The 24,315-nt window shown below is 54.1% G+C and overlaps 1 protein-coding gene across 3 annotated transcripts in view; it reads left to right on the top strand.

Annotated features, from left to right (window-relative positions):
* KDM4B (lysine demethylase 4B) overlaps positions 1 to 24,315 on the top strand; it is a 141,350-nt gene that overhangs the window by 18,123 nt on the left and 98,912 nt on the right. For 2 of the 3 annotated variants that reach the window (XM_071210002.1, XM_058282033.1), the window contains exon 2: positions 23,848 to 23,950. The gene's annotated coding sequence lies outside the window, so the exon portion shown is untranslated. Of the gene's footprint in view, positions 1 to 13,903; positions 14,036 to 23,847; positions 23,951 to 24,315 lie in introns of all 3 variants that reach the window. The other variant, XM_058282032.1, reaches the window with a different exon arrangement.

Below are 24,315 nucleotides of genomic sequence, written 5' to 3'. Positions count from 1 at the left end.
CTTTCATTGGTGTGCATGCCTATCTTTAGGCAGTACCACACTTGATTACTGTAGTATAAGTTTTGAAATCAGGAAATGTGAGTTCTCCAACTTTGTTCTCAAGGTGTTTTGGCTATGTGGGGCTACTTGTAATTCCATATGAATTTTTTTTTACAAGATTTCGTTCATTCATTCATTTTTCCCCCCTTCCCCTCCTTCTGCCCTGCTGTTTTTGCTGTCTGCCTCGTTTTCTCTTCTCGTTTTCACTCCTCTAGGATTACCAGGATTTACTCCTGGAGACTCCTGATGTAGAGAGAGGTTCCCTGTCACTTGTGCCACCTCAGTTCCTGGTTTCTGGTGTGCTTCACCTCGACTGTCCCCTTGTCTCTCTTTTGTTGCGTCATCCTCTTGCTGCGTGACTCACTTGCGTGGGCACTGGCTCACTATGCAGGCATGTTTTCTCCTTCACCAGGAGGCCCCGGGATTGGACTCAGGTCCTCCCATATGGTAGGTGGGAAGCTCTATCACTTGAGCCACATCCGCTTCCCTCCATTTGAATTTGAGGATCAGCTTTTCCGTTTCTGCAGCAATAGCTGCTAGTATTTTTTATAGGGATTGCATTGAATTGACATCTTAACTCTATTTAGTCTTCCAGTCCATGAACACGGGCTGTCTTTCCATTTCTTTAGGTGTTCTTTGATTTCTTTCAGCAGTATTTTGTAGTTTTCAACGTACAAGTCATTCATCTCCTTGGTTAAATTTATTCTAGGTATTTTTTCTTTTAGATGCTATGGAATTTTTTTCTTGATTTTCTTTTTAGATGGTTCATTACTAGTGTATGGGAACCCCATTTATTTCTCTGTTTATTTTGTATCCTGCAAGGTTTTTTTTTTTAGCAATTTTATTGAGATATATTCACTTATCATACACTTCATTTAAAGTATACATCCAGTGGGTTTTGTTATAGTCATAGAGTTGTGCATTTGTCACCACAACCAATATTAGAGCATTTTTGTAACTCCAAAAAGAAAAATCCCCTACCTCTTAGCAGTTACCTCCTAATCCCTCTGTCTCCTGCCATACATATCTATTAATCTCATTCAAACTCTATAAACTTATTTATATTTACACTTTATATAAATGGAATAAAACAATATGAGGTACTTTGGTTTCTGACACTTTGGATAATTTTTGTACCCTGCAGCTTTGCTTGATTTGTTTTTTAGCTTTTTTGTGGATTCTCTGGAATTTTCTATATGTAGGATCTTGTCATCTGCAAATAGAGATAGCTTGACTTCTTCCTACTTGGATGCCTTTTATTTCTTTTTCTTGCTTGATTGTCTGACTGGAACTTCCATCAATCACAATGTTGAATAGCAGTGGTGACAGCAGGAAATCTGTGTTTTGTTCCTGATCTTAGGGGAAAGCTTTTAGTCTTTTACCATTGAGTATGATACTTCCTGTGGATTTTTCATAAATCCCTTCACCATGCCGAGACAGTTATTTTCTATTCCTAGTTTTCTGAGTGTTTTCATCGAGAGAGAGTGTTGTATTTTATCTGAGGCCTTTTTTTTCCACCTCAGTTTGGATGATCTTGTGGTTTTGACCCCTTCATTCTATTAATGTGGTATATTACATTGGTTTTCTTATGTTGAACCATCCATGCATTCCTGGAATAAATCCCACCTGGTCATGGTTTATAATTGTCTTAATATGATACTGGGTTTGGTTTGCCAATGTTGGGGATTTTTGCATCTGTATTCATAAGGGATGTTGGCCTGAAATTTTCTTTCCTTGTACTGTTTTTATCTGGCTTTGGTATCAGGGTAATGTTGGCCTCGTAGAATGTGTTAGGAATTAATCCTTTCTTTTCTAATTTTGGAAGAGTTTGAGAAAGATTGTTATTAAATCTTCTTTAACTATTTGGTGGAATTCCATAGCTGAACCATTTGTTCCTGGGCTTTTCTTTGTTGGGAGGGTTTTGATTACTGACTCATTCCCTTTATACGTTGTAGACTTGTTGAGATTTTCTATTTCTTCTTGTGTCAGATTAAATAATTTGTATGATTCTAAGAATTTGGCTCTTCCATCTAGGTTTTCTAACTTGCTGGCATATGATTGTTCATAGCACCTTCTTGTGATCCTTTTTATTCCTGTAAGTTTGGTAGTGATGTCACCACTTTCAGTCCTGATTTTAGGTGTGTCCACTCTCTCTTTTTCTTTGTCAGTCTGGCTAAAGGTATGTTGACTTTATTGATCTTTTCCAAAAGCCATCTTTTCATTTTGTTTATTCTCTCTATTGTTTTTCCATTCTCTATTTCATTTATCTCTGCTCTAATCTTTACTATTTCCTTTCTTCTACTAACTTTGGATTTACTTTGCTCTTCTGATTTTTTTGGGTTGTGAGGTTAGGTTATTGATTTGTGATCTCTCTTCTTTTTTTTAATGTAGGCATTTAGAGCTCTAAATTTCCCAGTAAGCGCAGCTTTGCTGCATCCTCTAAGTTTGGTTATGTGTGTTTTAGTTTAAGTTCATCTCAAGATAATTCCTAATTTCCCTTGTGATTTCTTCTTTGACCCATTGGTTGTTTAATAGTGTGGTTTAATTTCTGTAAATTTCCAAGTTTTCCTCTGTTATTCATTTCTAGCTTTACTCAGTTGTGGTCTGAGAAGATTCTTTGTATACTTATTAAGACATGATTTGTGTGGCCTAACATATACTTTGGAAAATTTTTTTTTTTTTGCACTTGGGGAGAATGTGTGTTCTGTTGTTGGTGGCTAGAGTGTTGTATATATGCCTGTTAGCTCTACTTGGGTATTATTAGTGTTGTTCAAGTCCTCTGTTTCCTTATTGATCTTCTGCATAGATGTTCTGTCAATTACTGAAAGTGGTGTATTGAAGACTCCAAGTACTATTGTAGAGCTATTGTATTTTTCCCTCCAATTCAGTCAGTTTTTGCCTCATGTTTTGAAGCTCCGTGTGAGGTACGTATATGTTTATAATCATTACACTAATCATTATATCTTCTTGCTGGATTGAGCCTTTTATCAATATATAATATCCTTCTTTGTCTCTTATAACCCTTTTTGCCTTAAAGTTTATTTTGTTTGAGAATAATAGAGCCTCTCCGACTCTCTTTTGGTTATTCTCTACATGGACTATCTCTTTCCACTCTTTTACTTTGAACATTTTGTATCTTTGTACCTAAAATAAATCTCTTGTAGATAGCATATGGATGGATCATGCTTTTTCATCACATCTGCCAGTCTCTGCTTTTCAACAGAGGAATTTAATCCATTGACATTTAAGATAATAATTGAGAAGAAAGAATATACTTCTGCCATTTAGCTATTGTGTTCTGTATGGCTTGAATGTTTTTTGTTCCCTAGTTACTTTATTACTGCCTTTTTATCATTTAGTTGCTGTTGTTTTTTGGTATTCTGTTATTTCCTTTTCTTTGTATTTTTAGTTATTTTAGTGATTACCTTTGTAAGTACAATGGATACCTAAAACTAATAAAATTAAGAAATAACTATAGACTTATTAAGACTTAGACTTTTTAATAGTATTTTTCTTGAAAGGCTAAGTGCAACCTAGTTTGAGGAGTTTCAGTAGTCTACAAACTGCAGCTCTGGAGCTCTGTCCCACCCCTGCTACATTGTTACTGCCTCTGGTTACATCTGTCTACATTGTCTCCCTAGTCACATAGACTTATAATGTTATTTTACACATTTTGCCTGTTAAGTCATTTAGTGGGGAAGAGCAGTTACAAACCACAAGTGCAGTACTACAGGATTTTCTGTTTCCTATGTGGTTGCCTTTACCATTGTTCTCTGTTTCTTCTTACAGCTTTGAGTTACTGTCTTGTGTTCTTTCATTTCAGCCTGAAGGGCTCTTTCTAACATTTTTCGTGGGGCAGGTCTTCTGGTAATGAACATTTTCAGCTTTTGTTTATCCGTAAATGTCTTAATTTTGCCTTCATTTTTGAAAGACAATTTTGCCAGATACAGAATTGTTACTTGACGTTTCTTCTTTGGGGGCTTTTTGCCGTTCCGCTTGTCTTCTGGCCTCCATGGTTTGCGAAAAGAAACCCACTGTTGATGTTACTGGGGACCCCTTGTACGTGGCAAGCCACTTCTCGCTCGCTGCTTTCAGAACCCTCCTGGACAGTTGTGCTGTCGCATGTCCTGGCGTTGCTCTCTTGGAGTCTGTCCTGCTGGGAGTTCGATGAGTTTTGTCAACATGTGTGTTCATGTCTTTGATCAGATGTGGGAAGTTTTCAGCCGTTCTTTCTTCAGATCTCTCTGCCCCTTTCTCTCTGTTTTGTCCTTCTGGACTCCGATTATAGTAATACGTAACATACATTGGTATACTTGATGGTATCCCACAAGTCCCTCTGGCCTTCTCTTATTTTTTCTCTCTGCTCCTCACATTGGATAATTTCCATGATTTATATTTAAGATGATTGATTTAGAGCCTTTGACCAGCAGTTCCAATGTATGAACTTCCTCAGAGATGGTTACTGGCAGATCCTTTTTTTTTTTCTTCCTATAAATGGGCCATACTTTCCTCTTTCTTTATGTGCTTTGTAATTTTTTTTGTTGAGACCTGGACGTTCTGAGTATTACCCTTTTGTAACCTGGAAATCTAGTTCTCCTGTTCTTCTGGGACAGCTAGGATTTTGATTTTGGTTTTGCTTTATTTTGTTGTTGTTGAGGATTGGAGCTCTCTGTGACTTTTCCAACCTAGTTTTTCTCCCAAAAGGGGAGTGGAGCGCGTGAGGGGAGAGAACCCACCCGTGCTGAGTGAGTCTTGAAGGCGTCTCTCACTTCTCTGGGGAGGGGGCTGTGGAGAGGTGGCCCCCTAGTGCCGGCCTCTGGCTTTGGGAAGGATCGGTGGTCAGCCCTCCTGCCCTGGGTCGAGCAGGGCCAGGTCCTGGCAGCCCACCCTGGCCCCCGTCAGCTGTACCAGGGGCCCAGGCTGCAGGGCGGGTGGAAGCCATCAGTGTTTACTGCAGGTGGCCAGCCTCTCTCTCCTGCCCTGCCCTGGGCGCTGTGCTGTGTTGCCCCAGGCTCCAGAGTGCAGGATGATTGACCAGGCAGTTCTGGCCAGGTCAGGAATTGTTTCAGTGAAGGGACTGATTCCTGGAGCCTCCTACCCCACGGTCTTCCCACGGTGTTCTCTCAGTATTAAAAAAAAAATAACGGATCTGCAGAGACATGATTCATACACGACACAACTCAGTCTTATAAAATGTCCAGTTCAGTGGTTCCTGGTACAGTTGTGCAGTCATTACCGCTATCTGGTTCTAGAACATTCTCATCAGCCTCCAAAATAAATGGTATACACACCCGCAGTCATTGCTTGCTCCTCAGCTCCTCCCCCGACAACCTCTAATGTACTTCCTGTGTCTGTGCATTTGCCGGTTCTGGATGTTTCCTCTAATGGAATCACGCCACATGAGGCCTCGTGTGCCTGCGTTCTCTCCCTGAGCGTCGTGTCCTGGGGATCCCCCGCGTTGCTGCGAGCCTCGTTGCTGCATTCCGTTTTATGACTGAGTAGCCTCCACCATCTGGCTAGACCTCTCTTGGCTAGCCGTTCCTCGGCTATTTGGGGCTATTTGGGGTAACAGCGTAGTTCGGAGGCCATGCAGAGCTCACATCGAGGCACTGTCAGAGGTGCCGTCTCAGCAGAGCCAGCTCCTGTCTCCGGCGTTGTCCCCCGCCCATCTGTGCCGCGTTGTCCCCCGCCCATCTCTGCCGCGTTGTCCCCTGCCCATCTCTGCCGAGGTCCCTGCCTTCCGTTCCAGCACCTCCCGGAGCTCGCTGTGGGCGGTCTCTTTCCACGCCTCGTGGCGCAGTCTCGGCCGCCCCGCTGTCTTCCTCCTGCGCTCGGGCACGAGCCACCGGGCACGTGGCTTGTCTCTCCCCGGGCCTCGGCTCCGGCAGCCTCTCGGGGCTTCTGTTTTCCTGCAGCTCTCGCCCGCGTGGCAGGACCAGACGCGGCGGAGCTCTCTTTCCCTGCTGCGTTTCTGTTTCCATCCCAGCCAGCGAGAGGGCGGAGACTCGGCCTGGGTCACACCCCGCTGAGGTGGCCACTCAGGGGTCTCACACCCAGGGGCGACTTAGTCCAAAAGCATGGTCTCTTTGGGATTCGTAAAGGAATGTCACACTGCCACAGCTGCCAGGAGAGGAGTCGCACGGGCACGTGGCCTGCGTTGGACACTTTTAAGAACCCACCGAGGGAGCTGATGCGGCTCAGGGACTGAGCGCTGGCTTACCACACCTGAGGTCCTGGGCCCAAACCCTGCCCCGGGACCGGAATAAAAAAACCCCAAAGAAACTGCCGCGTTCTCCTCCGGGCGGCTGCACCCCTGTACAGTCCCACCAGTGATTTAGGAGGGCGCCCATCGGGCTCCCTGTGTGGCACCCACATTGGCTCGGGCCCGGCGCCGTCGTCCTGTCGGTAGTGGTTCAGCCGCAGGAGCGAGCTGCTCGAGGCCCGGCACAGCGCTCTCCACGTGCGTTTGTCACAGCGATACCTAAGTGTTGTTGGCAGACAGAGAAGCCAGTGTGAGCGGCAGTTCTCCCACACCCCGCTCCCCAGGGGTCGCGCGCCAGCGTCTCGCGAGGCTCCGCGGGCAGCTCCGCGTGCCCGTGGCCATCTTTCTATTCCAGTGCCCGCAGGATCCTTTTTTTGGTACCATGTGTGCAGTTTGCTGACCCATTCTCCTGCTGAGCACGTAGAGCATTGCGTGTTTTCTCTTTTAACCGAGGCTGCAGCGGCATCCTGGTCTCTCCCTTGGGGGGACTTGGGCGAGTGGGATTGCCCAGGGGACGCACGCCCTCTGGAAGCGCGTTGCTCACTTGTCCCCAGAGAGGCGGTCCCAACCGCACCCCTCCCGGCGGGGCCAGAGGCGCCCCCTGTGCTGGCGACAGCGCCACGGCCTGCCTGCCTTCTCACGGGCGCTTCTGTCGTCAGTTGCCAGTTGACAGCCGTCACCCTCGTAGGCTGCGGTGTTCTTTTTCTTTCTTGCTCTCTTGTGGCTTTTCTCCGCCTGGGCACTGTCGGCATCTCGGGCTGGATCGCTCTCTGGTGTGGCGGGCGGCCTGGACGCCCGAGGATGTTTTGCAACATCCCTGGCCTCTCCCCACTTGATGCCAGTACTATCCCCCCCACCCCATGTTGTGACCCCCAAAAAATGCCTCCAGACGTTCCGGAATGTCTCCTGGGGAACAGAGGCACCCCCGGTTGAGAACCGCTGCTTTAATAACCCTTTCTGTATTCAGGTTATTAACTCTGTGTCGAGTTATGAACGTTTTATTTTCTCTCAGTTCCTCATTCATCTTTCACTTTTATTTTTGATGTGTTGTTACGTAAAACGCTCTAAAGCTAAATATTGCCAGATTTATCTTGTAGACAAAGATGAAAAAACACTGGCCTGTTTTTCCCCCTCTGTGCTTTCCTGGACCTCTGGGTACAGCCCTGCAGCCTGGAGGCAGCAGCGTGGGGGTGGCGCTGGGCCGGTGGCCGGGATGGGTGGCGGTCAGGGTGCAGGGCTGGCTGTCCTGCCGCTCGCAGTGGAGTCCTGGGCCAGTCCCTGCCCTGTCCTGAGCCTCAGTTTCCTCACCCGTGACACGGCTGCAGCAGCAGCACCTACTTCCTGGGACCGTCGGACCATCGGACGAGCTGGGGACTCGGCGCCGTCGTCGGCCTCTTCGTTCCTACCCCTCGGCTCCCCTGGGAGCACAGCCAGGAGGGAAGGCGCAGAGCCAGCCCCAGAAGGAACGCGACCTCCGGGGGGTCGGCGCACTTGTCCAGGGTCTCGAGGCTGCCAGTGGTGGACGGGGTCCCTTCTGGGCCTGAACTCTGTCCGTCCCGCGCCCCTGCCCCCTCCCTGGGCCTCTCGCAGACATCTGTGCTCCACATCACAAGATGACAAGGCACATTGGCAGGTCAGCAGAACAGAGAATTTCGTAAATGATAATGGTTTTAAAATGTTAATTGTGGAACATCCAGGACCTATAAATGTGCATAAAGAACGGCGGGGTTCCTGAGTGCACAGCTCCAGCTCCTCCCCGGGGTTTATGGGCGAGGGGGCGGGAGGCCCCCATGTCTGGCGCTTCCCCGACCCCCAGGCCCTCCTGGAGACGTGCAGTGGGGCTGGCACTTTCCCCTCGTCTCATCCCTGCAGCCCCAAATGCAGCGTCTGGCAGCCAAGGCTACGCCTCCTCCTCGACTTCCTGGCTTGTAGCCCAAACCCTGCCTTTTTATTTTCATTTTTCCAGTGCAGGCGCTTCCTTTTTGTTATTTCTTTCATAAAGATTTTTGATGTAATTTCAGATTTGCTAAAAAGTTGTAGAAATGATACAAAGAATGGCTCAGATACTATTGTCCGAGTGTTAACGTCCTGCATTTGCTTTATTTCTTCTTTTTTCCTCTGTTGTTCTCCTTGTGCGTTCTCTTCTATATTCTTTTGCATCATTAGCTCAACATACTTCAGTGTGTGTTTCCCCCAAGCCAGGAATTCTCTTGCCAAATGATCAAAATTAGGAAATTGGAAAATGGACTTTGGCCCAGTGGTTAGGGCGTCTGTCTACCACATGGGAGGTCCGTGGTTCAAGCCCCGGGCCTCCTTGACCCGTGTGGAGCTGGCCCATGCGCAGTGCTGATGCGTGCAAGGAGTGCCCTGCCACGCAGGGGTGTACCCCGCGTAGGGGAGCCCCACGTGCAAGGAGTGCACCCGTAAGGAGAGCCGCCCAGCGCGAAGGAGGGAGCAGCCTGCCCAGGAATGGCGCTGCCCACACTTCCCGTGCCGCTGATGACAACAGAAGCGGACAAAGAAACAAGACGCAGCAAATAGACACAGAAAACAGACAACCGGGGGAGGGGAGGGGAATTAAATAAAAATAAAAATCTTTAAAAAAAAAAAATTAGGAAATTATCATCAATATACTACCATCGTCGGTTCTGCACACCGTGTCCTGAATTTGCTGTCATGCCCTTCCGTAGCAAAAGAAACTTCAAGAGCACGTGTCGCCTCCAACTGTCGCGTCGCTCTAGTTTCCTTTACTCTTGCAGCGGTTCCTGAGTCTGTCTTTGATTTTTGTGACTTTGATGTTGTGGAGCGCACAAGCCAGCTCCTGCGCAGGCTGTCCCCTGTGCCGGTTTGTCTGCTTCTCCCTCGGGCCGTTTCAGCCGTTGTGCTTTGGGCAGGAACGTCCCGAAGGTGGCGCTCTGCCCTCTCCGCGCACGCTGCGGGAGGCGGGGCATCACCGCTAGTGTTAATTTCGATCCCTCGGTGAAGGTGGTGGTGGCCTCCGGTCTCTCTGCGGTGAAGTTCCTAGTTTACCCTGTGTAAGGAAAGGCATCTTGTGGTGAGGCGCTCTGGGGCCTTGCAAACACCCTGCTGCGCCTCGGACGTTGCGCCCGTCGTAGCCTCCAGCACTGCTTTTTTGCCCAGTGGCGGTGATTTCCTCATTCCGTCTGTATTAGTCAGCCAAAGGGGTGCTGGTGCAAAACACCAGGAATCTATGGCTTTTATAAGGGGTATTTATTTGGGGTAGGAGCCTACATAGACCAGGCCATAAAGCACAAGTTACTCCCTCACCAAAGTCTGTTGCCACGTGTTGGAGCAAGATGCTGACGTCTGCCGGGGCTCAGCTTCCCGGGCTCCTCTCTTCCCAGGGCTCCTCTCTGGGCCTTCCCTCTGGGCTTCTCTCCCTTCCCAGCGCTCCAGCTTCAGCATCAGACTCCAACATCACAACTCCAACGCTTAGAACCCCTAACTGCCATTTGCCTGTTTTTTTAATCTCTCCTACTGGCACAAGAGGTTTGTCTGATTACTTAATCAAGTAAACCTCCGAATCCAATATAATCTAATAGGCCCAGAGGAGAGGATAAGTTTACAAACATAATCAATATTTCTTTTTAGAATTCATAATGAATTCCAAAAAGACATTACAATATTTAAAAAAAAAAAACCTTAAATCAGTTACGATGTGAATACTAATTCATATCACAGTCAATTTAAAGAAATACAGTTTGTCTTGGGGCAAAGTCCTGTCTGCTATAGACCTCTGAAACTTACAGAACAATTCATCTACTTCCAATACATAAATGGACAAAGAACAAACATTTTCATTACAATAAGGAGAAATTGGGAGGGAAACATGAGTCATGGTTTCTCTACAGTTTAGTAGACCCGCAGGGAATCCTCTGTTCGATGTCATTAAGTCTTGAGAGTCATTCATAAGAAGATGGTTTCTCCTCCTTGGGGCCATATGGGTCCCACCCTTTCCACAGTCTTGCCCAATGGCCATTTTCTTGGTTCCACCCTCATCAAGCATCTGGGTGTCGACCAAGCTCCAGACCTCCCCCTCTGAGAGCACTGGGGTGATTGCCACCTCTTACCCAAGCTTTGGATTAGAGTTTTAATCCCCTGGTAGAGTGATGTGAAGCAACATGCCCCCTAGCCTTTGGCATAACCCTCTTGGAGCAACGAGTTGACCACCTGGCCTTCCCTAACCTTTGGGGGACAGGTCCACCCCCCTCAGACCTGTGGGGTGCTGACCCTAACTGCCCTAATCCTTGGGGAATGTGCCCCACCCTCTCTGCACCCTGGGGCAGCAAAACTCTCCCAGAACATTGGGTAGGGGCATCCACCTCCTCAGCTGCTGGGGCAAACTCACCCCCTCTATACACATGGGCGGGGCTCCTCTCTCGGCCCACTGCGATGTCCTCATTCCAGATCTCAGCTTCCATGGCTTTCCACTTACTGTTTCTCCCTCAGCCCCTCCTTTTCCTGTCCCTTTTATTCCAGGCGGACGGGTTTTGTTCCTGCAGCTCTCTCAAACACCTTGCTGGTGTCGCACCCATGAAGCTGGGGTCCAGGCCACCAGACAAGAAGTCTTTCCACAAGTATTTCCACGGTAACTGCATCTTCCATCCGCATTTACAAGTCCCACGTTGAGTTAAGCCCTCCCATGGGGCACTTTCATCTGGGAACCTGATTTCCAGAGGCTTGGAATTTCCAGAATCAGTTTCTGTTTTCTTTGTACCCAACAATTCAGTTCTCAGCTTCTCTCGCTCGTCTAGCATTTTACTCTAAGCTGCAAGGAGAAGCCAAGCTGCATTCTCCAAGTTTACTTTGGAAAGCTCTTCAGCTAAATGCCCAGGCTCGCCATTTTCAAATTCTGCCTTACATAAAACACCAGGAGTTAGTTTTGATAAGTTCTCTGCAACTTTAAAACACGGATCACCTTTCCTCTAGTTTCCAGTAATAGTTTTACCATTTACTATAAGGCATCATGAAAGGTCTCTTCAGCATCCACATTGCTATCAGCAGTCTCTTCAAAGTGATCTAGGCCTTCTCCATCAAGCATCTCACAATTCCTCCAAAAAATACCCCTTACCCGTTTATAAAACCAATCCAGCATTTCAGGAATTGCAAAAGCACTTCCCCACTCCCAGCACCAGCATCTGTATTAGTCAGCCAAAGGGGTGCTAGTGCAAAATACCAGAAATCAGTTTGTTTTTATAAAGATATTTATTTGGGGTGGGAGCTTACAGTTACCAGGCCATGAGGCATAAGTTACTTCCCTCCCCAAAGTCTATTTCCTCGTGTTGGAGCAAGATGGCTGCTGGCGTCTGCCAGGGCTCGCGCTTCTCGGGCTCCTCCCTTCCCAGGCGTCTTCTCTCTCAGCTCGGGGTTCCTCCCTTCCCAGGGCTCCAGCTTCAGCATCACATTCCACCATCACAACTCCAACGTTAAGAACCCCTAACTCTGTCCTTTGCCATATCTTTTTCTCTGTGAGTTCCCACCTACCAAGGGGTGGGACTTAACGCCCTACTGGCACAAGAGGTTTACCTGATTACTTAAGTAAACCTCTGAATCCAATGTAATCTAATATGCCCAGAGGAGAAACCAGTTTACACACATAATCCAACATTTCTTTTTGGAGTTCATCAATAATATCAAACTGCTACCTCATCATTCTGACTATATTTGTTAACTGGCTTTTTCTTTTTCAGGAGGTACCTGGGATTGAACCCAGGACTTTATACATGGGAAGCAGGTGCTCAACCACTGAGCTACATCTGCTCCCCAGTGTGAGTTGTTTTCTGTTTTGTTTTGTTTTACCAGGGAAAGAACCTGGGACCTTGCACATGCAAAGCAGGCCCTGGCTTTCGACTGTAGGGAGCAGCTGTCTCTTCTCCCCCGGCTGTGTGTGTCATCAGTGTGGACCCTTGAGCCTGGCTTTTTTCAGTAGGTTATCATGCCCTGCGATCAGTAGCCATTTGGTTGTTCTGATGGTTGGAGATTTGTCCAGAGGGATGAGGTCAAGCTGGCTCCTGTTTCCTTCTGACCCATACCCAGGATTCCCTGAGCATGTCCTTAACTTCGGGCACTGCTGTTCCAGGCTGCCCCAAGCCTGGACTCAGCCACGTTTCCGGGGGTCCTGGCTCTTTTTTGTGGCGAATACTACTTTGCCTTGCAGGTTTTCAAATTGTTCTTTACGCTCCCCCAGTGTCGTCTTTGTCTCTTTAGTCGTATTTCCCTTCGACTCCTTGACCTGATTTAGGAGACTGGTGTGAACATCACGGCTTGGTTGTCTTAAGTCTCGTGTCTCGGCAGGATTCTTGGCTTGTCCCTTAGGCTAGGCCCTGCCTTCCTGTTTCTCAGTATGGCTCGAGTTGGCTGATACCAAGGCATTGGATTATGTTGGGATTTTACTAGGTTGGGCACGATCTCTCTCTTGCCTAGTGGTTTTGTTTCACAGTTCTTCTTTCGTTTTTGGTGAAGTTTTTCCTAAACTTTAGGTTTGCCCAGTTTAAGTTGGGAAAACAGAGCCAGGGACCCACTCACGGGGCGCAGGGCAGGCGCACAGTGGGCTGGGACCAAGGACGCGGGACGATCCTTGTCCGCCTGCGCTTCCCGGCAAACCTTTCCGTGGAGGTGGGTCTCGCACGTTGGCTGGATTTTCTGAGCCGGCAATTCCAGAGTTGGGTCCTGCCGTTTAAGCAGAAGAGCAGCCACACTCAGCCCTCCGCCCTGCCTTCCGTCTCCCCCCCGCCCCGGGGAATGTGCGTGTTCCCCTCTCAGCTGGCCAGGGTCAGCTCGGGGTTCACCGAGGCTCTTGGCCTTGAGGGTCGGGGCTGGGCTCCTTTCCCAGCCATGGGGGTGGGTAACTCAGTTTTCCTTTCATCCTCCTAGTCTCTCTAACCTCAGTACCTCCTGGATGATGCACACGGCACTCTCCTGGTCTGCAGACCCCAGAGCAGCTTCCTCAGACGGCTTCTGCCCTTCCTTCCCTTTTGTAAGAGTGCCGCGCCCTGGTTGACCTGCTCCAGTGCCATCTTCCCAGCACTTCCCGTGGAGAGTGCTGTTTAGAAACCAAGATCTGGGTGCTGGGTGTGCTCGGAGCTACTGGGGTGTCTTTGCTTCTAGACCTTTCCTGAGACAGAGCTGGGAAATAGTTGTGTGGAAAGGATACACACATGCCTATGTTAGTAGATCAGTAGACACAACTTGATACGCGTACCTCTCTATAGCCGTGACAATGTTACACACGTGCACACACACACAGACATCCATTTCTCCATCCAGCTCTCCTCGTGTCTCTTAAAGCCGTGAGTGCACGCTGTCTCCAGCTGCAGGCCCCCCACTATCCTGACTGTTAACGCCTTCCTCTTAGCCGTAACCCCCTTCTCTGGCAGTGAGAAAACCTGCCCTCGTCACCTTCAATAACCAAAGCCTGCAAACTAGGAATCAGTGTTTGGTTGATCTTTATCTTGAAGGCATAGAGTTCCAAAATTGTGTTTTAAAAGCAACACGGTTGGTTCTTTCTTTTTTCCTTCTTCACTGCGGCTGTATTATTCATTTGAAGTATGGTTTGTTTCACGTGTTTCTGTTTGTATTTAGTGTTGGCGTTTTCCCCAGCCCTGGTTGATGAAGCGATTGATTGAGCGTGGTTCTAGAATCAGGGCTGTTCAAGAAGGCGTGTGGAGGGAATCTTCATTACTGCCGCCTGCCCCTCCAGCTCCCACCCTGCAGGTAAACAGTCTCCTTCGCCTCCGGTTCGCCCTCTCCCTGCTGCTCACAGGAGCTGGCGCAGTGCGCGTTCTCCTACCCCCTCTTACCTGAGGGCTGGCGCACTGTGGATCTCTTCGGCACTTTCCTTTTTCCCGGAACCCTGTGTCCTGGAGTCACTTCTTTCCTGGCCGTAGAGCTCCTGCTCCATCTGTTGCACAGCTGGGTGGTCTTCCTTTGGGACACACATAGTTTCTTTAGCCTCTATCCTACGTTCGGGCATTCAGGCTGCTTCCAGTACCTTGTAGTTGCTGATGATGCTGTAGGCAAAAGCCTTGTGTATGTATCTTTTCACATTGTTGGAAGTTTGTTGTCAGTGTCAATTTCCAGAAGCGGGACTGCTGGGTCGTAAGGTCAGCGCATATGTGTTTTCTAAGTTACTGCCACATTCCCTTGCATCCATTTGCATTCCTGTTAGCAGTGTTTGAGAGCCTGTTTCCCCACTGTCTTGGCCAAAAGAGTGCACTGTTATATATGTATTTTTAAACACTTGCCAATCCGAGAGCTGGAAATGGGGTCTTGGTCTAGTGTTCATTTGCATTTCTCTAATTATGAGTGAAGTTGTGTGTGTTTTCATACTTTAAAGGCTGTTTTAAAATCTTTTCTGTGGCTTGTCTGTTAGTGCTTTTCTCCCCCCCCTCCCCTTTTTTTTAAGATTTAGTTTGTTTATCGCCCCCTCCTCGTTGTTTGCGCTTGCTCTCTGCTCTCTGTGTCCATTCATTGTGTACTCTGTGTCTGCTCGTCTTCTTTTCAGGAGGCACCAGGAACGTAACCTGGGACCTCCCATGTGGGAGGGAGGCACCCAATTGCTTGAACCATGTCCAGTCCCTGCTTTGTTGTGTCTCTTATTGTGTTTCCTCTTTGTGTCTCCTTGTTGCATCATCTTGTTGCATCAGCCTGCTGTCTTGCTTGTCTTCACCAGGAGGCACTGGAAACTGAACCTGGGACCCTGACATGGTAGGCAGGAGCCCAGTCGCTTGAACCGCATCCACTTCCCGTCCCAAACTTCTAAAACCTCAATATATATTAGGGAGATGAGACCTTTGTAGTAGGTATTACAAGTGTTTGCCCTCAGTTTTTCAGGTGCCCTTGACTTTGTTTACGGCAGTTTTTTCTGCCCTGTCGAAGTTTTTTTTTGGTTTTATTTTGCTTTTTCATTTTTTTTGTAGCCAAATACATGAATCTTTCCTTTCATCCCCTCTGGACTTTGAGCTCCGAAAGCCTTTTTCTCCGCTTGGGCTAAGGAAGGATCCACCCGTGTTTTCTCCTAGGACTTGTGCGGTGTCATGCGTAGAGTTTCAGTCCCTCAGCCAGTGGGAGTTTTTCTTGCAAACAATGTGAGGATGGGCCTAACTTTCTCTTTCTCCCAGCGGCTGCGCAGTGGTCCCGGGACGCTGCCTGCAGGTGGCTGCCCTTGCCCGGGGCTGTGGGAACCCCCTTGGCAGGTGCCGAAGCCCCCAGGTGCCTGGTCTGCCTGGACGCGCCCCTCTCGCGGGCCCGTCTGTGCCCCGCATCGTCCTCCAGCCGCAGCGCCTGGCCCGCGCTCCGTGCGCTCTGCCTCCTTAGCTCGGCTTCCTCTGTGCTGTGATGGCTGCTGCCGTCTGGGCTTGGTACATTTCCCAGAAGCTTGTAAGTTGGCACCTGGTGGTGATGCTGGAGCTGGTCGAGGCCGGTGCCTCCCGCACAGCTCCTCTGGCTCCTGCCCTGCCTGGCCACGGGTCCCGTGCCAGCTCCCGCCCTGCTCCCTGGCCCTTCTCCGCCCTCTCCGCGCCGCGGGCCCGGCTGCTTCTCTGCCCGCCCTCCCTAATGGGATGCCGGGAGCTCGTTGGTCCAACCGCAGGCCCCATCCTGGGTGGCTTGCTACGCCAGGGGCTTCTCAGCGGGGGCGCTGCTGCCCCCGGGTACACCTGGCAGTGTCTGCAGCCATTTTGAGTTGTCACCACTGTGTCACTGTACATCCTAGATCCTGAATTCCATCCAGCGGAGGGCACTTTGGAGGGTACGATGCACCAGTAGCCCCTGCATCCACGGGGTCCAGGGGAACCCCCTGCTCGGGGCCGGGGACCAAGTCTTCATCTGCAGGGTGGCTGCAGGCGGGACAGATCCCTGCTCGGGGCAGTGACCGAGTGGCGGGATTTGACCGTGGCTGGGAGGAGGGAAGAGTGGGGCTCCCGAGGGACTGCTGCTTCGGGGACATACCGAGACTGAAAACTACTCGTTCTGAGACTCAAATTTTACCGGGTGTCTGTGTTTTTAGTGTTCGCCGAATCCGGCTGCCTTCGGGAAGGGGAGTAAGTCCCCTCAGAGAATTCGCATCGTCCATGGGCCCCAGTGGCCCAAACCTGGGCGCAGAGTGTTTGATTTCAAGTGGTCTTGGGCGGTCGTGCCCTGGTGAGGGCAGCGGCCCACTCTGCTCCCTGTTCCGGGCACCCCTGCTGGTCCCAGCAAAAATGCAGGTGCAACAAGCAACTTAGAGTCTGCACTAGCTGTCGATCGCCCACGGCTTTCACCGCCTCCCACCGGAGCGTGTGCCCCTAGAGGCTGCCGAGCCCGTTCACTTTGCCCCGTGCTGTGCCCGGCACCGCCAGGGTGCCCGGCCGGCAGGTTTGTCCAGGCCAAGGGCAGACCGGACCAGCAGGTCACCCGAGGCAGTGCTGGGGCGCACTGGGCGAGCGACTGGAGGGGGCGAGGGCTGTGCCCTGAGCGGGCAGCGCTCGGGAGCGGCTCCTCTCGTCCCGAGGGTCCGCAGAGGCGCGTCGTGTCCCCGGGCCGGTGCCCACGAGGGTGCTTGCTCAGCCCGACCCTGTGGCGGGCACGCCCTGCGGCCCGCCCTCGGCCGCTCTGGGCTCTGAGGCCTGCGGAGGGGTCCCTGGAGCCGGGCCTCCGCGGGAAGGCTGGCGCACGTCACGCCCGAGTGTAAGTTCCTCGCGGCAGGCGCTGGCGGGGAGGGAGCAGGCCGCTTGCAGAGCCCTGCTCCCGGGGTGCCCTTCAGAGGCCTGCAAGGTGGCGTGAGCGGATGTCGGCGAGAAGGCGCACTTCCCCGCGGCCGCAGGGCCCTGGGTGCCCCTGGACTCGCCAGGCGGGGCTCTCGCAGGCCACCGAGGGCTCCCCTCTGAGCACCGTGTCCCGTGACCCCGGGCAGCCCCACTCACGGGTCTTCAGCTCCCAGCCCGGGAGTCGGAGTCAGGCTGCTGGGCCAGCTCCCGAGGGGCCCCTTAGCAAGCCTGGGGAGGCTGGGGTGGTGCAGGAGGCAGTGGGTGCCGGCTGCAGAGCAGGTGCCTGGTGCTGCCGTGGGAGCACGCAGCCGGGGCGCGGGGACCGTCTGGTGGGACGGCCTGTTGCCTGGGATGCAGCCCCCGGGGCTCCGTGCCGGCTGCCCCCACTGTGTCATCACAGCTCTGGGGAGCTGGGGGAAGCAGGAGGGAGGCTGCTGGGCCCCGGGGCTTCCCGCACCTGCCCTGTCTCCAGCCATTTGGGGGTTCAGGTCTCAGGAGTCCCCTCCAGGGCCTGGCCCGGGCGCGTCGGGGTGGAAGTGTTGGCCTTCTTGGCCGGGCGTGACCTGCCGCCCCGGCACCCCTCGAGCCCCTGTGGGGCGGTGGGTCTTGGTTCGAGAGCCGCTGCGTGATCAGCTCGGGGAGAGTCCCCTCCCAGCGCCGGCAGGAGCACGGCCCGAGGTGGCCTGCGGCCCAGCACAGGAGGGCTTCAGGCCCCGACGGCAGGACGGCGGCCTGCTGGGCAGGCGAGCTGGGCACGTGGTGGGCGTGCTCGACTGCCCCGGAACCAGCCTGGCCCGCGTTTGGGCGCAACAGTCCCCCTTTGTTTGCGTCGCCTGCCTGGTGCCGTGAGCGTCTGAGGGACACGAGGCCGGCGGGGAGGAGCGCGTGGAGGCAGGAGCCCTGAGCGCGGCACCTCGCTGGGGAGTCGGGCCCAGCCACCCGCCGGGTGTCCCGTGTCTGCCCCGGGCCTGCTGGTGGCAGCAGAGACCCTGGGACCAGCACTTGGTTTAGTGTAGGCACACGGACCTGCCCTGAGCGCTGACCTTTTTTGGCTTCTAGCAGCAATTTTTAAGTTTTTATTATTATTAATAATAGCTTTATCGAGATATGATACACATACCATAATACTCACCTTTGAAGCGTACAGTCGGTGGTTTTTAGTGTATTCAGAGTTGTGCAACCGTCACCCCTGTCTAATTTAAGAATATGTTCGTCACCCCAAAGAGCAGCCCCCGCTGGGCCCTCCGTCCCTGTGCCTGCTCCGGGAGTTCCGCCCAGGGCCCAGGCAGCTCGTGCCTTCCGGGTCTGGGCTTTCCACTCCCCATGTGTCCCAGGCCCAGCCGGGCCTCAGTGCATTCCGGAACGCCCTTCCGTTTCACGGCCTAGGAGCCCTCCGGTGGGTGGCGAGACCCCGCTTTGCTCCCGCGCTGGCGAGTTGACAGCCGCCGGGCGGGTTACGCCTCGGGGCGCGTGTGGCGAGTGCTGCTGGGAAGTTGACGCGTCGGCGGCTGTGTGGACGCCTGGCAGTGCGATTGCTGGGCCGGACTGGCCGGGTTTAACTTGGTGGGGAACTGCCAGACTCCCTCACAGGGCGGCTGCACCCTTTCCCAGGAGGTGGCTCTGTGTCTTTTGCCCCTGGGGGGTGTGAGCTGGCTTCCCCTTCTTTGCATTTCTCTGGCAGTTCTCTGGCAGCCGGGTGTCCTTTCATGTGCTTATTGCCCATTTGTGTAGCTTCCTGGGAGAAATGTCTGCCCAAATCCGTTGCCTATTTGTAAATTGGGTCGTTTTTCTCTCGTGCAGTTGTTTGTAAGAGTTCTTCAGGTATTCTGCATCCAAGTCCCTATCAGACGTGAGAGCCACAGATACCTCTTGCCATTCTGTGGCTTGTCTTTTTCATTTCTTGATGGTATCCTTTGAAGAACAAAGTCCAGTTTCTTTTTCTTTCTTTTGCCACTTGTGTGGTGTCTAGAACCCATTGCCTAATCCAAGGTGATGAAGATTTTCCTCCTCTGTTCTCTTCTAAGAGTTGAGGAGTCTTAAGCGCTTACATTTAGGTCTGTGGCTCGAGTCAGCTGGCTGCAGGTGTGTGTGGCTTTCTCTCTGGGCTCTCGAGTCTGTGCCATGGAGCCACGCCCTTCCCCCACTCCAGCCCCCACTGTCTTTGTGGCTGCAGCTGTCACCTGAGCCATTTTATGCCTGGTCTCGGGTGGGCGTAAACGGGGGCGCTCGTGTGGTTCTTCCTCGTCATTGGACCCCTGGGCTTCAGCAGGCCAGGTGTGCGCTGCGTCCCTCCTGGGCCGCCACAGTGTCCTCAGCTGTGTCTTCGTGTCGGCTGGGACAAGGGAGGCCTTGGTGGGATGTTTGTAAGTAAGGGGCTCTTTCCCAGTATGCGGAGGTCGGCGGAGTATGTCCGTTTGCCAGTTCCTCTGAATGGGAAGGACCTGAAACGTGATTTCTGTTGGTCTGGTCTGGAAACTGGACCGCTGGTCAGCCTCAGCTTTTTCCCCTTGCCGAGGGGTTTCGAGGGGTTTCTCTCTTCCGGCCTGTGTGCTGCTCTCCGCTTCCAGCCAGAGCCTGCTGTGCACCGAGCTTCAGAAGAGGGAGGTAGAGGGGTTGTTTTTTTTAAGTTTAAATTTTATTTTGAAATAATTTATTTAGACTTACTGAAAAGTTTAGAATGTGGTGCAGAGACCTTCTCCCCGCCTCACCGAGGTTGGCATCTTACATAAGCACAGGACATCACAGCTAAGCAGAGAGCGTGGTGCAGGGGCCTTTACCCATCGTGGGCTGTGCTGGGCTTGCAGTCCCCCCGGCTGCCCCGCCAGAGTCCCTTTTCCGTCCAGGACCCCACCCCGGGTCCACAGGCGTTGTGTCCTCACAGCCCCTCTAATCTGGGGCCGTCCCTCGGCCTTTCCTTGTCCTTCGTGACCTTGAGACTTCCCAGTGTTTGGTAGATGGTCCCCCTTCTGGGCTGCTCCAGGGTGGTCTCACGATGAGCCTGAGGTCGTGTGAGGTCGGGAGGGACCCCACAGAAGTGCCTGCCTCCTCCTCGGGAGGTGTTGCCACGTCTCTCTGCCAGTGATGTTGACCTTGACCACGTGGTTATGGTCCGGCTGCTTGGATTCTCCGTTGTGAAGTTTCTCCTTTTCCCTTTGTAAATAATAAATGTCTTGGCAGAAATGCTTTGCATTGCGGCAGGTGTCCTGTTTCTCTTCAAACCCTGGCCCCCGATCGTGGGACCCATCTGCTGCTCTTGCCTGCAGCCATCACTGCTCAGTATTTTCACGGGAGTTTTGGATTTCCCTCATTCCTTCTCCATTTATTAACGGGAATTCTCCTCCCTCACTTACTGATTTGTGAAGCTGTTTAAAACCCTTCGTAGATGAGCGGGGCTTAGGTGCATTCCACTCTGTGGGTTACGACCCGGTCCTTTCGCTGCTTCTGGTGCTGCTCACCTGCCCCTGCCTTGCCCTTGGCGGCCCCTTCACATTGGCCTGTGTTCCCTCTTCACGTCTGCGTCCTGCCTCCCTGGCCCACCAGATCCTCTTCTCCAAGGCGCTCTGGCTCCTTACCTTGGGCAGTGATATTTAGAAGCCATGGTCTGGCGCTGGGTGTGCCCAGTGCTTCTGGGCGTCCCTGCTTCTTGGCCCTCTCAGCCTCCAACCCACGCACGTCTGTATTTGTCTCGGCATCTGTCATGCGTATTTGTCATATCTAACAGGTACACGTGAAGGACACGCGGTCACGCTAGCGAGGAGGTAGGGCGCTCAGGTCTCTGGTCATGCGGAGGCTTTCAGTGGCGTCCCCTGCAGAGGGTCTGCTGGGCTGAAGGTGTGGGGGAGGCAGGAAATGACGTGTCCCTTTCCAGCTGCGTGGGAGGAGCTGGCAGGGAGCCTCCCTGGCCAGGGAGCTGAGCATTCGGGCTGGGGGGACCCCTTCCTGCTGCACCCGCTGCAGGACAGGCGGGTGGTGTCTGGCCTAGGTGGGGCCCCTAGCCCCACCCCGAGGTTCAGCCCCGGGTGGCCGAGGTGGACGGAGCCCGGAGCCGGCAGGGCCAGGGGCTGGCGAGGTCATCCCAGCCCAGGCAGAGGAGGCGGAGCCCGTGGGGGCCCCAGAGAGTCTGCTGTAGTGCGGCTGCTCGGACGCCTTCCCCTGCCTGCTCCCTGCCCGCCTGGCTGGCCCCCGCTGGGGACTGGGGCGCACCCCCAGGCCAGCAGCTCAGAATAGCAGCCGAGAGCGAGTCAGCTTGCACCTGCTCGGAGGTGTCTGAGGCCCTGGGTCTCGAGCACAGGCCTGGGGGCGCTGCAACCAGGCGCCCCCGCTTCTATTCTTAGCGGCCCACATTTCCCCGGCACCCAGAGCTGGGTCAGCGGGCTGGGCCTGGCGGCGGGAGCGGGCAAGCCCAGCCTGCCCGGCTGGTTTCCTTTTTTTTTTTTTTAATTAATAGACTTTATTTTCTAGAACAGTTTCAGCTGCACAGAGGCCCTGAGCTGACAGTGCCCAGTTCCCGGTACCCCACACAGGCTTCCCCTCCCCTTAGCTCTTCCCCGGCAACGCCATTTGCTAAATGAAGGAACCAGTGTCCATGCGTCTTTACGAGCTGCCATCCCTGTGCAATTCAGATTTCCTCCCTTATCCCCTCGGCACCCCCCAGGATTCCCCCCAGAACCCCCCCCCCCCCGCCGTCCTCAGGCCTCCCGGGGCTCCCCTAGGCCGGGCAGGTGCCCAGACTGCCCGTGGAGGGTGCGGGGTGGGCTTAGCAGGACATGGCAGTGGAGGTGCGGGGTGGGCTTAGCAGGACAGGGCAGGGGTGTGGCAGGTGCCCCGTGCTGGGTTCGCGGGTGTTTTCCTTGCGGCTAGTCTGGGGCCGTGGGGCGGGGGGGGGGCAGGCCTCGGTGGGGTTTGCCTTCGCGTCACGTTGTGTCAGTGGGACTCGTCCCTGCTGAGGTGGCGCCTGGCAGGCTTCTGCCCCTTTCTCCCCCTCCACCGGCCCCCTGGAGGGCCTCGTGGCTGCGCTGCCTCGCCTCCTGCCGCGCGGTGCCAGGCCAGGGCGCGGCAGCGGTGGGGGTGGGAAAGCGGTGGGGCGGGCTGGCCTGGCCGCTGGTCCCCCATGCTGCGGCCGGGCACACACAGGCCCTCTGGGCTCGCGCCGTGGCCGGAGAACTGGGAGCGCAGCCCAGAGCCTCCAGCACGAGGCCCCGGCCGCCCGTGGGCAGCAGCAGGGCTGGGGCCTGTGCAGCTGCTTCCTGCCCAGGACATGCACGCCGCCACGCGAGCCATGTGAGCCCGTCTGCAAGGGGTCTCCCAGTGGGTGGAGGAGAATGAGCAGGCAGATGGCAGATGCTGCGCAGTCGGTGGAAACGAGGAAAGATGCCTGCCTGCCCCGCGGCCAGGGAGGCGCGCACCAGGCGGCTGCCGTGGGCTCCTGTGGCGGCTGCCACGGCCGCTGCAGGCCCAGGGGCTGCACACTGCACCCTCGTGTTGTCTCAGCTCCTGGCTGTCAGGGGTCCCCAGCGGGCGGCAGCAGGCTCGTGTCCGGGGCGCTATGTCAGAGCCTGCTCTGGCCTGTTCGGGCGCTAGGGGCTGCCGGCATCCTGGGCTCAAGGCCCCCTCCGCCCCGCAGCCCAGGTCTGCCCATCTCCTCCGGCCCCCGCCTCCCTCACCAGGACCCTTGAAGATCTGAGCCCCTCCGGGTGACCCAGGCAAACCTCCTCAGCTGCCACAAGATCCCTGGCTCGCCGGCTCACCCATCTGCAGAGCGCCTTTGTCACGGAAGGTGCCGGCTCCTCAGGCCTGGCGAAGGGACCCCCTGAGTCTTTGGATGGCAGTGGCCACGGGGGAATGCCAGAGCCATTGGCTCCTTGGAGCTCAGCCCTGGCTGGCACCAGCGCTGCAGGCCTGTGGGGCCAGGAGCCCGCCCAGGGAGCCCAGGGGAAGAGGCGCTGGCCCCGTAATTCCACAGCGGGGGCAGCTCTTCAGCCCGGGGGTGGTGACCTTGAAAAGACAGCGAAGTCGGTGGGCGGTCCCCAGCCACTTAGACGAGATGAGAATACGGCGTAATGCATGTGCGTGAGGATGTAACGCCTGCTGACCTGCAGGAGGCGTGCAGCAGGGACGCTTGAGCAGTGCCGGGCCCGTGGAGGGCACATCTGCGTCGTGTCCGAGGGAGGGCTCGGGCTCGCCGGGCGGGAGAGGACGCCACAGGTGCCCCGAGCGGAGGAGCAGCCCGTGGACGGCACAGCGGCGAGCGGCGCCGCTGCTCCAGGCGCGGAGGGCAGTGGGGGGAGCGCCAGCGAGGCGCCACGCGGAGCGGCTGTGGGTGTGGCGGCCACGTGGACGGCTCTGTCACGAGCATGGGAGTCCCTGCGGGAGAGCCGGGGCTGCTGCCCACTGGGCTTGTGCCTGGAGCGGGAGCGTGCTGCCCCAGCCCTGTCCCCCTCCCTGCCCGGGGCCGCGTAGATGGCGGTCACCCCGCCACATGCTGAAGGTGACTTTTCTCCTTGGAAAGTCTCCCAGCAGCCGTCCGCATCTTCGGCTTCTTTAGTTGAACGTGGTGGTTGGCTGAGGCTCCTGGTTTTTAGGAGCTGGCACGGTCGTCCTTGGAAGACGCTTCTGAGCGAGGGCTGAGAGTTGTGGGGCCTCAGGTTCTTGAGAAAGGCAGGCACCTGGCAAAGCGCGACCCAGGCTAGGGCCCTGGGCCCCCAGCGGCTGTGCAGAGTTCGTGGGAGTTGGTCGCCTGCCCCCAGCGGGTTAATCGTGCTTTCATTTTGCTCGTTTCAGGTACTGTCCTGGTTGCTGGAGGTCCTGGACAGAAGCCATCGCCAGCTCCCGGAGCCTCTCTCGCCTGGCCTTCACTCTCCGGAACATACCCAAGAACTTTAAAGTAAGTAAAACAGGCCCCCGGCCTCCGGGTGCTGAAACCCGGGTGCCTGTGCCACAGCCTCCTGCCAGGGCAGCCGTCAGCCTGTGCCACAGCCTCCTGCCAGGGCAGCCGTCAGCCTGTGCCACAGCCTCCTGCCAGGGCAGCCGTCAGCCTGCGGCGGGCCGGGTTCCTGGGACGTCTGGCGTCAGGTGTCCTTTAAGAGTCCTGACCCCTGGGGCGTGGCCGCGGTGGGCATTGCTTCGCCTCGTCCATGAGCCCCACGCTCATACTCGCCCCCTCAGCGTCTGGTGCCCGTCCCTGGCCTCCAGAAACCCCGGCCCCCGCCCCCTGTGCGTTCGGTCCACGGGGCTCACCTGGGACCCCTG

Source organism: Dasypus novemcinctus, chromosome 19 (genome assembly GCF_030445035.2).
Source record: "Dasypus novemcinctus isolate mDasNov1 chromosome 19, mDasNov1.1.hap2, whole genome shotgun sequence".
In the NCBI taxonomy this organism is placed as follows: domain Eukaryota; kingdom Metazoa; phylum Chordata; class Mammalia; order Cingulata; family Dasypodidae; genus Dasypus; species Dasypus novemcinctus.
The sequence above is the reverse complement of the archived record's forward strand: the minus strand, read 5'-3'. Positions and strand labels throughout refer to the sequence as shown.